The sequence below is a fragment of the Ambystoma mexicanum genome, chromosome 3p (assembly GCF_040938575.1).
Source record: "Ambystoma mexicanum isolate Mex_15411 chromosome 3p, UKY_AmexF1_1, whole genome shotgun sequence".
In the NCBI taxonomy this organism is placed as follows: Eukaryota; Metazoa; Chordata; class Amphibia; order Caudata; family Ambystomatidae; genus Ambystoma; species Ambystoma mexicanum.
Genome location: NC_090925.1, coordinates 1,089,082,769 through 1,089,097,769, shown reverse-complemented (window position 1 = coordinate 1,089,097,769; position 15,001 = coordinate 1,089,082,769).

Here is a 15,001-nt window from a genome sequence, read left to right as displayed (position 1 = left end):
TGCTACAATACATTTGTGAAGATGTCACTATCTCTTCAATATAGAGAATGCTACATATAGACAGCGGTTGATTATCCACCACTGGACAAATATGGCTATTCTAAGTATGGTTTATATTTGAAAACAAAAAACTGTTGGGCAGAAATCATTTAAGTAACTTTGTTGAAATGTATGTTTTTCAATTTTTTTATGAAACAAAAAAAAGATAAATGAATGGTACATATTTTTCTAAATCTAGGGTTCTATATGTCCATTTAGTTCTTTGGAACAAGATGCACATGAAATAAGAATCAAAAGAGAGTGTATAGCAAGATACAAAGCGGGAGACAGGGGTATTTCATGTTTCATTCTTCATAGTATCCCTACTTGGCTACAACGCTTTCCCCCCATTAACAAAAATCTTGAGTACGACCTACCTTTGATGGTGGCCGGTATTGTTAAGGAAGGAAATATTGGGTAGGGTGAGGGAGAGGAAACATTGGCGATTCAAAAGTGAGGCTTTGACGGATGCACTTTCCGCAAGGTCAATGGATTTTTTCTTTGAGACCAATGCCGGATCAGTAGAATCAGCGGGGACCCTCTGGGAGAGATTTAAAAGTGTGATAAGAGGGGAGTGCATCCCTAGAGAGGTGGGGATGCTAAAGCAAATTAGAAGGGAGCTGAATGATATAGAGTTATACATGCGAAAGTGCTCCAGGCGACCCAGAGTCAACAGGCTGAAATCAAACAACTCTTGGAGCATTTCAAGACATTAGCACACAGAGTGATGACATGACTGGGTTGGGGGGCTGCCATGAGGAAATATGGGGAGGGACAGAAACCGGGAAGACTAGGAAACTCATAGGGGGTGGGTCTTGTCAATAATAGATGAGCAAGGGGTAGAGAAGTTTGAAAATGCAGGGATAATGCAGGAGTTCTGCCATTTCTATAAAGACCTGTGCTCCTCCCATACCTCCCAGACAGAACAAGAAGTTACCTGGACCAGGTGGCCCTATATTGGTGTACAGAGGAGGAAAGAACGGGGCTGAACTGTCAAATATCTTTGGAAGAGGTGCTGGCGGCCATCAGATCTCTTCCCTCTTGGAAGGCCCCCAGACCAGACGGCTTTGCGGCAGAATTTCACAAGTACTACGCCGCAAAGATTGGTCCCTGTGTCCTATAAATCTGTCATCAGAGTGTCCTCAAGGGTAGGCTTCCCACATCGTATAGACCGATTTCCTTCATCAACCTAGTTAATAAGATCTTAGCTAAAATATTACCTTCTGGATTGGCACCCCTGATGAATAAGATGGTGAGGGCTGACCAGGCCAGATTTATCCCTGGATGCTCCACCTCTTTTGGAATATGGAGGATGTTTTAGCTGATGTCAGCTGTAAATCAGGAAGACTTCGTGGTTGCAGCACTGCTGGATGCTGCCAAGGCATTCGATTCGGTTGAATGGCTCTACTTGTTCACAGTTATGCGTAGAATGGGTTTGGGGGAGCAGTGCATCGCCACGGTACTATTCCTATATAAGTCACCCACATCCAGAGTGTGCGTGATAGCCAACTCACCCCAGGGATAACAATGGACAGAGGCACGTAATGGGGTGCCCCCTTTCCCTGTTGTTGTTTGCCCTGGTGATTAAACCATTGGCCGGAAGAGTGAGGTAGGACCACCTATAGCGGGGCATCCAGAATTTTTAAACACAGGGTAATTATCTCACTTTATGCTGACGATATGGTGATATACATAAAGGACCCCGAGCGGAACCTGGACCCCATTATGGAAGATGTCTTTCAATTCGGGCTCTTCTCGGGTCTGACGATCAACGCAGCAAAATCGGTTCTTTTCCCGCTGACAGAGAGGGCAGTACAGTAGGTCGACAAATGCGGTTTTCAATGGCACATCATACAAACTTGATACCTAGGGGTCACCATTTCTCACGTCGCAAACACACTATACATAAGCAAATACCAAGTGGCACTAGACCAAGTGAGGGATGCTGCCACTAGGTGGGGTTAAATGACAGCCTCGCATGACATGAACTGAAAGGCCAATTAGGACTCTGATGTGAGATACATTGGGACTCATTCCGAGTTTGGTGGTAGTCATGGCACTATATGAAAAAATGTTCCCCTACTAAAATAAGAATATCAGGCAAAAGACTTGGTGTGTGTTGACATGATGCAATGTATTAAAATATAGATTATGCTTCACAGGCAAAATACTAGCAACAATTCAAAAGAAAAGGCCACTTTATTTCCTTGGGTCAAATGTAAGTTCTATTTAGACAGAAGACAGGCCCTGCTGCTGGTTGCTGGGCAGATTTTCAAAGGCCTGCCTGGCTAATTATCTGGAAGGGAAATATCTGTGAAGCTGATGTACACCACGTTTACAATAGGGTCAGATCAACACAGACCCAGCCCTTGTTGGGTGAAAATGCTTGAAAATATACAGCATTAGATCAAAATTGTGGTCAACTTCAGATAACAGGGCAAAGTGCCAGATGTCACATGGCATCATGACAACACAAGGCCGGCCTGCTTCTTTATCTGCAATGGGAGAGTTCTTTGTGGTTGATGCATCCCAACTATTTACAACCATCAGCCCACCAACTTCAAACAACAAAGAGGCTAATGGATTTTAACCCAGCTTTAAAAAAACAATTTGTGCCCAGCAGAATCTGCTCCCATGCTTGCCAAAAAATGAAAATGAGAACTAAGATTTGCATGCATGTGTAGATTTCCAATTAGTTTAAATGGTCTATCTTAACTAGTGATTGTCTAGCAACTATAAATCACACTGCATCCATTCATAGGTCATTGGAAAACTAGTAACAGGCTGATTATTCTGATGTTAGGTAATCATGTTATGACCTGAATTCTGTTTCTGGCTGCCCCTGAAAATGGCCCAAATTTAGGAACTGGCAAGCTGATGGAGAGTAAAATTAGGTATGAGGAAAGTAAATTGTAAATTGCATGTTTATAACTATCATATTTTTTGTATAAATGGCAAGATATTTGCCACACGCCTGGGCAATCTGGTTTTATATAAATCCCCCATGATTAGCTGAAGCACAATATTTATATATTTGTCATTTATTAGTAAATTATGAACCTTAGCCATTTAGGTACTTTTTGCCCAAAAGTTCACAAGAAAAATAAATGGGAGTTTCAAATGGGAGTTGAAATATTTCGGCTCTAGACTTCCAAACCAATCCTTAGAGTGAAGCTGGACTGGGGGTAGAGAGAAATCTACCTGCCCAATCCTGGTTGTGAGATAATAGGTTGGCACCTCCTTAGATTATTACATTTGTTGGTGGGATGAGTTGTCTATAAAGTGGATGCACTATGATAACACCAATAATAATATTATTATATATAAATATCTTCCATAGTGCTTTCAGCTCCCCAAAATTCTATTGCTAATAACTTTTGACTTGCTGGATGGATTTTAATAAAACTATTGACCTTATGGCCCTTTCGTAACGGGCATGCAATGGATGGGTTCACAGAATAACTCTGAGTCCAAATACCCAAAACAACTCAGGAAGATGGCAAAGTACTGTTTTATTAACAATTATCTAAAACAGGGAGTTACAACCAACATCAACGGACGTTTGTTTGATTTCTCTCAGCAATCTTTTCACAAAACATAGATTTTATACTAAAAATATGTCAGAGGTGACGTCATACTACGTGGCAAATAATGAAAAACCTACATTGGATTGTGATAGGCTTATGGGTAACATCCAAGTATATATTACATAGGACCTAGGATTGTGATTGGCTGCCCACTGTCAGGTGGACAATACATGCCTACCTCTAAAACATGTCACCTTTAAAACCTTTAAGTACACGTTTTCAGTTGGTCTTCAAACTATAAGGACCTTCGTTATATGGACCTCTACAATTGTTTGACATGCTTGTGTCATGTCGGGAACATTTAGTTCACTTAGCAGCATGTAAGACCAGACCCAGGTTCAAGGAGGCAGGCCTGACTCTATCTACCCACCCAATTAGCCCAACATCTCTCATCACCTAAGGCTTCTGCCATGAGGATTCTCTTTGAACTTGGCCTTGCAACGTATCCTTGTCTCTGGCAATACATGGGGCTGCGAGCACTCACTATCGTTGTTCTAGGACTCCAAGTTCAACTCTATTTTCATTCTTGGCTCATATGAAGGGAGACCACATTTTGGTCCATTTTTACAGATTTTAAATATTTTAAATGAATAAAACTTGGCACTCTTGGTGTTCTTCCTTTGCAGCTTAACAAGAGTTGATTCATCCTTCTCACGTTCACTCCTTTCAAGAATAAAAAGCCGACCTTGGCTGCTTCAGTTATGGTACCAGGCCAGACAACCTTGCCATGCAGCTCCACGATTTCAGTGTATTGTTGCTGCAACACAATTCTCCCTCTCTTCTTCATGGGTCCTGGCTTATTAAAATGTATGATACTGATGTCCAGCCTCTACACAGTGTCAGCTTTGCCTGCATTCGATTATTCACTACATATAGCCAGATTCTATGATGACCTAGTCTACCTTGCGTTTCAGCGTCTGGTCAATTATTGAATGGTTGATTCTTGCAGCACTTTGTGCATGTGTAATCTTCTTTTTCATATTTAAAAGTTCACTTGACTCTTTACTTTGTCATTAGTTTCCGTAGGATCGATGCATTCCCTTCAGCCAAAATCTTGGGACCTTGTGCATGTCTCGTATGACTTCACTAGCTTCTCTTTTTGCTCTTTTTCATATTCCTTAAGGGAGTTCCTCCCTCAGATAGTCATCCCTTTGGGGATACATTCAATAGGGTTGTCTTAATGGGTATCTTCTTTTCAATATATGCTGCAGTATTGGCACAACTGCTGGTGTCAAGCACGCCACGATCTCAGACTTTCAACATATATCAGGGGGTGGGATTTCCTGCAGAGGCATGTAAATGCTCCTCTACACTCTCGAAACAAAGGGTTTGTTAAGGCCCACCTCCCCCCTCACCCCAACTTTCAATTTGGGAACAATTTGTTATAAAATGAAAAAGTTATTAAGAAAATAAAACAGCACACTTTCACAGTTTTCAACCTATTCATTTTCCCACAGATAAAAAGTGCAGTTTTGGAACGGCTGCAGCCTGAAAACAGCTAGACAGGTTTGGACCAAATAAAAAACAACTTGGGCAAAGAAAATTGACAGACATTTCCGAATTTAGCATAATTTTGAGGGATAACCATGGTTATTTGTGGGTAATTTACAGATAACCATGCTTATCTGTAGTACATTGATAACCGCAGTTATGGGGAAAATGTTTTTTAAGAAGACACCGTTCCAAAAATGAGTACAAGACAAAAAAGGGGACTTTTACATCTACAGTGATGTGGGCGATGTCACGGTTTTATTACACGCCACACTCCAGCCAGGGACTCCTTCCCGGACAATGAATGTGGCGTACAATAAAGCTCTTTTTATTTCTAATAAACCGCAGGTTCTTTATTGTTTCAGTAGACCTCCTACCCGTCTCGCACCCAACCTCCACAAACACCCTGTGTCATAATGGACCAGGAATCAGGCTGGTGTGTATCAATAAGATATGTATTAATTTATTATTTAATGAAAAAGGAAAATCAAACAATTTCACAGCCACTAATGTTTTGGTAACACAATGCACTAATCTTTACAAAACAATTAGGTTAAGATATACGTTCACAGTTCTCACAATCTTTAATGCCAATACGGAAAAAGAGCAATTTTAGAAAGAGATAACACCAACAGTTAGCACTCCCCCTGCAACATTCACCCGCATAAGATAACTTGATTCCTTTGAATGTAAGTTAGTGGCAAGGAGTAGGGATAGAGAGAGAAAATCGGATTTGGATTACAGTCCACCAGCCGCAGATGGGAAATCAGCAAAGAAAGTCAAAACCCGTTTTTTTGACCAAAATGGCAGAAGGGGATTTTGATTATTACTCACAACTGCTATGAAACAGCATGAAAGGAAATTTGTGTTGCTACACTTGAGGAGATAGGGAAACATAAAGATTACTAATAAGCACCCCAGGGCAAAAATAGAAAGAAAGTAGGAAAATCGTTTTTTGAAGAAGCAAATGCAAAACAAAAGATACAATGGCAAACGGAAATTCGTTTTACACTGGCTCTTAAATGACAGGCAGCTCAGGGAAGGACTATAGCTCAGAATAGGAAAATCGGTTTTCATTGACATGGACAGAGACACATAACAGATAGACTTGTAGGCAAAAAGGATTGCTTTCAATGGGACTACGGTTTGGAGTTTTAATAGGATGGATGCAAATAGGAATTTGTGGGGTAATGCACACAACACACGGGGAAATTCGGTTTTCAGTTACAAGGAGATTATTTCTTTTGAAGCAACACTTTAATTACTATAATTATTAAAGAAAGACACCAGGGACAAGGGGGTTAATTTTGAATTATAACCCACTTGTACCATGAATTTCAATGGGGAATTAATTGATTTACTAAAAATATGCTAAGGATTTACACAGACACTGAAAGGTTTACCAAAGGGAATATGCTAACATACACAGGCTAAACACAGATTCTTCTACGGGAAGGTGACTGAATTACACTGGCAATTCAGGGTTTTCAATTAGTTTTTCAATGGGTTTTCCATGGTTACAATTCTACAAAAAGGAAGGTTTATGCAATTTAGGGCTGGGGTTATTTGCTACTTATAAAGTAAGCCTTGGTTTGGGATTCTGGAAAGCCAGCTGGATCTCAGGACACTCTGGACAGGTAGGCAAGGGGTCTGGTCACTGCACTCTGCCTTGATGTGGGATTTTGGAAAGCCATCTGGATCTCAGGACACTCTGGACAGCTAGGCAAGGGGTCTGGTCACTGCACTCTCAAAGTTGGTATGGTTCAGCTGCCTCCTCCCTGTCCTCCTTCTCCTGTTTCCCCGGATTTCTGTGTGTCCTCTGACTTAGTACAGTTCCCCTTATATCACACAAATGACATCACTCACTTTACAATCTAGGGGGAGTACTGTATAATTGCCCATACCCCACGGATAGGGCAGTTTACCATTCCTCTCTCCACCCCCTGGCATGATTGGTCCAAGGGAAGAGAGAACCATCTGTCTATTTGCATTTATTCCCCTTCTTTGTTCTCTTGGCCACTTTTTGACAAAACTCAGTTATGTCTCATAACTTCATATTTCTACTAGCTCCTGATTTATGCATTAGATATGCAGTTTGAGTGGGTCATAGGGAACTAAGTAAGCTGATGGCCAACTCCATACGAGGTAGCATGGCCCTTTGGCACATTTTTATCATTTTCATGAAATGTATAACAGTTATGACTCAAATGATCAAGCATGTTTTCTAATTTCACCTTCCATCTTTCTATCAAATCGTATAATTGTCACATCTTCTGAGCAGCCAGAAACTAGTCTTAACTGCCCATTTCAGTCCCCAAAGTCCTAGGAAAATGCACTGTAGCTGATAAAAACCACCTGGAAATTACATAAACACATAGCATAAAATGAAATTATTTCTCATTCTAATTGCTACAAAAATGCCTAAAAATTAAATCAGTCCTTTTCATGTCAATTGGGTAGATCTGTCCACCTCTGTGGGAGGGGCGCTTAATCCCCCACAGCCGGTGACCAGAGATTTGTATTACCCTCTTTGAAGTTGTCAGTTGGTTCTGGGTAGTGGGTGCAGGAGGAACTCACACCTCCCAGTCAGGTTTTCAGCCACACTTGTCTTCCTTGAAATCCCTGAGCCCCTGCTTTCAAGTCTGGCATACTAGGGAATTATAACGCCCTCACATGTCATTGTAGGTTGATTGACTAGTAGGTGCGACTTAGAGTGGGAAGCAGGGCTTTCAATTAAGAAGTTTCCTGCCTGAGCCAAATTCTTTCCGGTATTAGAAGCCTCTTCCAAGGTGATTGAAGTCTTGAGGGTGGAAACATAATGTACATTGCTTTGTCAATCCACCCCCCCCACAGCATATTTCCCTGCCATATTTCTGTGAGAAGAGCTATCCATTCACAGTGGCCTTTTAGAGTAATTTATCTTTTTCACACGTGTGCAAGCCATTTTCTTTTCATTTACAGTGTTTCAAGGGCTGTTCAAATGAAATGGGAAGCAAAGGCCATGCTGGGGTGCAATGTTGAAATCCTTGCCCCTTATGTGAATTAAAAGTAAAACAAGGCCGTTTTTGGATGCACTGCATAACTTTCTGTCATTCAGATGAAAGACAAGCAACGCACGTCTGTTTTTGGGATGAAGTGCATAACTTCATGTCATTCAGGTGAAACAAAAGCAAGACAGGGCTGTTTTTGGGATGCAGTACATAACGTCATGTAATTCAAGTGAAATACAACCACACAGGGCTGTTTTTGGGATGAGGTGCATAACTTCATGTCATTCAGGTGAAATAAAACAACGCAGGGCCATTTTCGGTTTGCAGTATTCCAACGCTTGCCACCCAATGTTACAGAGAAAGCAAAGCCCAGCCGTTTTTGGTGACAGGGTTTAACTGCGATGATTCATGTGGAGGGGATTTCAGTTTAGGGCATTAAATGCATCCCACAGCAGTAATGAGTGTGGCTGGCTGAAGGCTATGGCTACTGCATTACTTTAATGAACTGAATGATGCAATAAGGAAAGTTGCCACAGAAAAAGGCCATAGCTAGTGGGCCCCAACGAAACCTAGTGGGCAACATATCATGGGGCCACGGTGAAATGCCATGGCTAGTGTGCCCAAAATAATCCTAGTGGTGTGGCCATGGACGCAAGCCATGGCTAATGGTTGAAACATATTGTAGCAATATGAGGAGTGGCCACGTCCGAAGGCTCTGAGCACTGGGCATTGCCGAAGACCACGGCTAGTGGGCCCGGAATAAAGCTATTATGGCAACATGTAAAGAGGCCACGGCCAACGGTCATGTCACTGTTCATGGGTGAAGCCCATGGCTAGTGAGTGGGAAAGAAAAGTAGTGTGTTAAAATATACAGTGGGCACAGCTGAAGGCCATGCTCACTGGCCAGGACCAAAGGCCCTGGCTACTGGGCTCAAAAGACATGTATAATGGCCACAATCCTGTGGCCACCTAGTTGGTCAAAAAGAATGATATTGTGGGAATATGCACAGTGGACACAGCCAAAAGGTGTGGTCACAGGTCATGTCCAGAGGCTATGGCTAGTGGTCCATAACAAATTAATGGTATAACAAAACCCTTGAAATTCACAGAAAAAACTTTACATATTCTATGTATGTATCTATTCACTTGCGAAAACTTTAGTTAAAGTGCAGTTAAGTTTAGCACATGTAATGCAACAAAACCCTTGAAAATCAGTGGATGTGGGAAGTCATGACCAGCTTAAGTCGGTGTGCTCCCGTTAATGTCCCCCAAAATTCTATGTCCCCTATATTACCATTTTGTATGTCATTGTAAATCTCTTATAATATGTATGTGCTGATGGGCTTTCCAAGGGGAGCGCTCTGAGTTAAGCTGGTCATGACTTAGACATTCTCTGAAATTCAAGGTAACATTTTGCGTTAAATCTGCTAAACTTAACACCACTTTAACTAAAGTTTTTCTGTGAATATATACATATATATATTCATATGCAAATATTTTTAATATTATTAGAATCTTATTGAGAGTTCTAAGAGAGATAGAGCCCTGATTATTAGTGCAACCAACACATCTCTAGACAACATAATATGATTTGAGTCAATTATGGAGTCAACAAAAATAAACAGGAGTATTGCAAGCCTACTGCTGTAATTAAAAAAATATACAATAAGAAAGGCGATAAAAAACATGTATAGTGCATGGAGAGGTTGGGTTATAAAAAGAAAAAGCAATTAGTGAAATAAGACAACAGCAGAAGACAAACAGGCAGCAGGAGGCGGTAAGCATTCTTCACGGCCTCAACAGGCATAAACAGACTTCACATCAGCACAAGCGGGTTCATTTTGTTGACACCAAAACCAAGCGCAGCTGCAGGGTGTTATGAAGATTGTGGTCTGAAGGTATGTTTGTGCAAATGTATCCTACAGGCCGGAATCCCTGAATTACTGCAGAGAAATGTAAAAACGACTGGTAATTATAGGAACAGTAGTTTAATGTACTTGATGCAATTGAGTTATAATTATTGCGATAACAATAGAATTAAGAGCCTGTTCAATTGTAAATATATATAATATATATTCAGTAAAAAAACTTTGTTAAAGGGACGTTATGGTTAAGTTGCACTACTAAAAACCTATGATATTCACTAAAAAAACTTTGTTAACGGAACGTTATGGTTCGAAGTAAAATCGGAAAACCCCTGAAATTCGCCAGTTATGGTAAGCTAAGCAACCATAACTTGTGCCACCACCGTGCACTGCTAAGACTAACACCCAGGACATCAAAGATGACATCACAAACGTCATTGATGACATCACTGATGACATCACATGTGCCTTCAGTTTTCATGCACAGCATCCACAACGGATTGTTATTATAATATTGGCAGAAAAGTATATGCAGTAATCCTTTACCTGTACTTAGTAGACACTATATTGAGCAGCAACTTCCAATTTACCGTATGAGTTTGGTGATAATAAACTCCAATTTTTGACTTCCTGCTGCCACATCCCATCCCAGCCTCATTAATCCTCACCTTCTGAACCAGTATTTCATAAGGTTAACAAGTGCAATGGTGTGTTGTATTGTATGTGTTAGTGGCGATGTCCGCGTACATCAAGACACGAATGAAAGAACGCGGGCGTAGCGAAAGAATCTGACGCACTTCACGCCGTTCAACATCCAATCAGTGAAGGCGCCACATGTCCGCGGACATGACGCTACGGATTAGCCAATCGGTATCTTGTCTGCGGAGCGAACAGGCAAGTGTGTCCGTGGAGTATACATAGATATCACTAATTTTTTCAGACACACTTTCTAGTCGTTTTAAAGAAAACTATTGGACGGATTGGCACCAAATTTACAAAAGCACGCTTTCGGGACCAAGCCGCTGCTCCTGCCGCAAATGTGGTGAAAATCCCTCCAGTGGTTTGGGCTGTAGGCGTGCGCAAAGTATTTCCCCCATTCAGTTTATGGGAAAAAAAGACGTTTTTGGACCCACCCTATAACTTTTCCCCCCCAGGACCAAACATCATCAAAATTCACAGTGGGCCATATACTTTTTTGCAAAGTTTGGTGTGGATTCATCCAGGGGGAGTGAAGTTATAAGACACCCAAAAAGTGCTCTTCCTATGGAAACAGCAACTTAACTATAACTACACAGCCACTACTGTGGCTGTGTAATATTACATATTACATGGCCTGCGGTAGTGGCCGTTTAGTTATGGTTAAGTTGCTAAACTAATAGGAAGAGCCCTTTTTGGCGGCTTATAACTTCGCTCCCCCTGGACGAATCCCCACCAAACTTTGCAGAAAAAGTATAATATAATATAGACAAAATATGATGATAATTATTGTACACATCCATAAGGGAATGAGAGTACGAGAATGGAATTGAGAAGAATAAAGTCTTCATAGAGATTTAGCATACTGTAACTCTGCCACCCTGTAAAACATTATATCAAACACATTCCATTTCCAAATGATTGAAGGGGTGGGGAGTACAGGGGTACTGCTCTTCAAAGACCTTATGAGTGGAAGCAAAACCAATACACTGTTTGAATTATAACACTTTGTGGTGGATCAGCCGTGACAAATAGGTAGTTTGACACAGGCACTGGAGGAAAAAGGTGGGGGGCAGTCACTGTTTGTTGTGCGCAGCACTTGCAAACATGGGGGTTGTTGGTGCTCACTGTGTGGGGAGCTCGCTAGCAGAAAACTGGAGACGTGCTCATCTGACAGGTGGATTATGAATTCTGTGTGTTTTCATAAAATGAGTAAATCTCTGGAAATTGTGTGCGCCATTGGTGTATGCAAGCAAACAATTTATTTGTTTTTTATAAATATTCCTAATGCTACAGTGGTGCACATGGGAATCGATGCCGTGGGCCTGAAGGTCAATGCCTTGAGCTGTCTATTCCCTCGCGCCCTGCTGAGGTAATTTGTTGCTTCCATTTACCAAAAGCAAGATAGGCATAAGCCCATATTGGTTTCTGTCCTTGGAAATAAAGGGAGGATTCATAAGTAAAGAAAAGGAATGGAATGAGGTATGTAAAAACATCAAACATGATAAGGGTCAGCATTCTAAAACTGGACCAAGTAATGTTTCATTCCAATTGATGAAAAATCATTGATCTGAACACACTCTTCATTACTCCAAGGGAATGGAAATGCTGATTATTGTAAGTTTTACTGTAGACGAATTTATAGAATAGTCAAGGTTTCATTTTATGACCGATATGGATGGCTGGCTAACATTGCAATAGCTTGTTGTTTTTGTCAATTGGTGAGGAGACTCAGAAACAACCGGTGTCTACTTGTATTTGTCCCATGGCATGTTGTGAAAACAAAGAAATTATATGAGGCTGGGTAGCCCAAAAAGGAAATACACTCAACACAGATTACAAAGGAAAATACAATGGTCTTTATTTTATGCTAAACAGTTACAACAAGTCAAAGACAAATCAGATAGCTATCAGCCCTCAATACAACACAGCGAACTCCAGCGTGGTTTGGTGTGCTCAGTGAGTGGGAATATTCATTGAAACAGTCAGGCTTTTATACAATTTTCAGCCTGCTGTCCAGCCCTACTGTGGGTTAACTATTCCATAAATACATTACTGATCTAGGGTTCGTGCCAGGTTCGCTTCTAATTTGTTCGTCTATATGTATCTAGTTCATCTTTGGTTTACACATCAACAAGTCAAAATGGCAACAGTGTATTCTCTAGGTTTAACATTAAGCCTTAGGACATAGTTTATACAATGTAGTTAAACAGGCATTCCCATTCAGTTATTCAAACAACATTGCAGTTAATATATGTTCATAGATCAGTTTCGTTGACACAGGTAATCCATTACATACACGTCAGCAAAGGACAAGGTCTCAGTTCATGACCCAAACAAGTGGCCTGAAGGCAAGTTACATATTAGCTGTACACAGGGGTCATGACGGCCGTGTTCTATTCTGAATGACATCGTCCACCATTTTAACTCACAGGGTGACTTTACAGGGAGAGAGAACCTAAAATGGTGGTTTACATTGATTCTAGGGTCAGGACCTTGCAACATGAATTTCTTCACAAGTAGCTTGTTAGCAGCTTTGCGTAGGCCAATATACATATATTCATAGCAAAAGAAGGCACAACATAATTTCCAGTTTGACAATGTGGGCAGTCCAGCACCAAAATGCATGGAGTCCACTTCAGTGTTAGCACAGGTCCCACCAATGTGCAATTCTAGGCTAATTTTAGGTTAAAATGCTTTCTATGTGTTATTCGAATTCTTCAGTCAACTTTCGCACCGGCCTCCCATTTGCGAGCTAAACACACTGCATAGCACTAACCTCTCAATCACATAGTTGACGCCAACATTACACATTGTTTTCTCTGTGTTTGCATTGTTTCTCATTTGTGTTCATCCTTAGTTTTCACACGGTGCATAAGTAATGGATCGATTAGAATAGAATTAAGAACGGCTACCGAGACACATTTCTGTTATGTTTTCTACACAACAAAACACAAAAAAAGACTCTGGGGTAAGTTTACAGGCTCTGAGATTCATCCCTATTAAGTGGCTTACGTATGTTTTTCAACAACAAGAATCTCAAGCGCCTATGTGTTGTATTCCCTTGAAGTCAGTGACCTTACAAGCTACTAACTCGCAGCAATTTTATGACTACTCAAAAACATTCATTATACCAAAAACAGTTTTTTGAAAAAATAATTCACATTTATTAAGTCATATAGACAATATTGTACTAAAAAAACATTAACCAATTCTTTAAAACAGATCTACATCAGGTAGAAAGGTAATCCCTACATTTTTGATGTTATTTCCTAATATAACAAACACAATCATACTTGTGAAACATTCGAAAATATTTTTTTTTAAACTCAAAATAGTGGTTTTGTGATCATAATAAACAGCAACTTCAATTCTGCAGTCAGGTATAACTAAGTGACACCCTTGTTTCAAGGATAAATCGCCAACAGTACTGAATAGACTTATTCTTTGAATCCTATTGTCATGAACTACAGAACACGCCCCTTTTGGACTTCCTGGTCCTTGTCTCAATGGGGCTTGCACTCCCTTGTACTTCCAACATGGCCGTCCACTGTGAAACACCTTCCTCGCTCTACACCTTGGACGTAGCGTGTTCTATTTATAGACCACGCCTCCCGTGGGTCCGTGCGTCTCAATGCTATTGCGAAGTAGCGACCAGACGTGTGCTCCGTAGCTTGCGGTATTGTTTCCCTTGCTTCTTCCAGCCTACCCTATTCCTAGTCCCTTTCCTTCCTTTCTTGATTCCTGGACTCGTGTGCTAGTAGCGCACTCTGTAAATTTCCCGGATTCCTGGATCCTTGCATCCCGGAACTTTGAACGCATGCTGGAGTCGGAAGAGACTCATGCAGCCTTATTCAAGACTCGATCAGTCCGCAAGAAGGAGTCGATCAAGAAATCCAGAAAAGTACGAACTCAGGTGAGAAGGGGGGAACTCCTTGACACCTATTGGAGTAACCATTAGGTTCTAGAAAAGCTATTTTGCAACAAATCACAACACTGTTAATTATACAGAGTTCTAATGCCTGACATGTTTTGTTCTGTCATCATGATTCTGTTATTAGCGAGAACTTCTTCAGGGAAAACTTGACACAGCAGATAAAAAATGTGGTCCCAAGCTTATTATTCTTGAAAGGTTCCACGGCTTCAAGGACTTCTCAACTTCTAGGGATAAAAAAAATATAGTACAGCTATTAGTAATGCTGTACATACTGTGGCCATGAATTGTAAGTCTTCAAAACAGCTTAGCATCAGAATGTGGCTTAATTCATCATCCTTCGGTTAGGTAGAAGTGTCTTTTAAATAGACATCCATCTGTCAAAACAAATTACACACA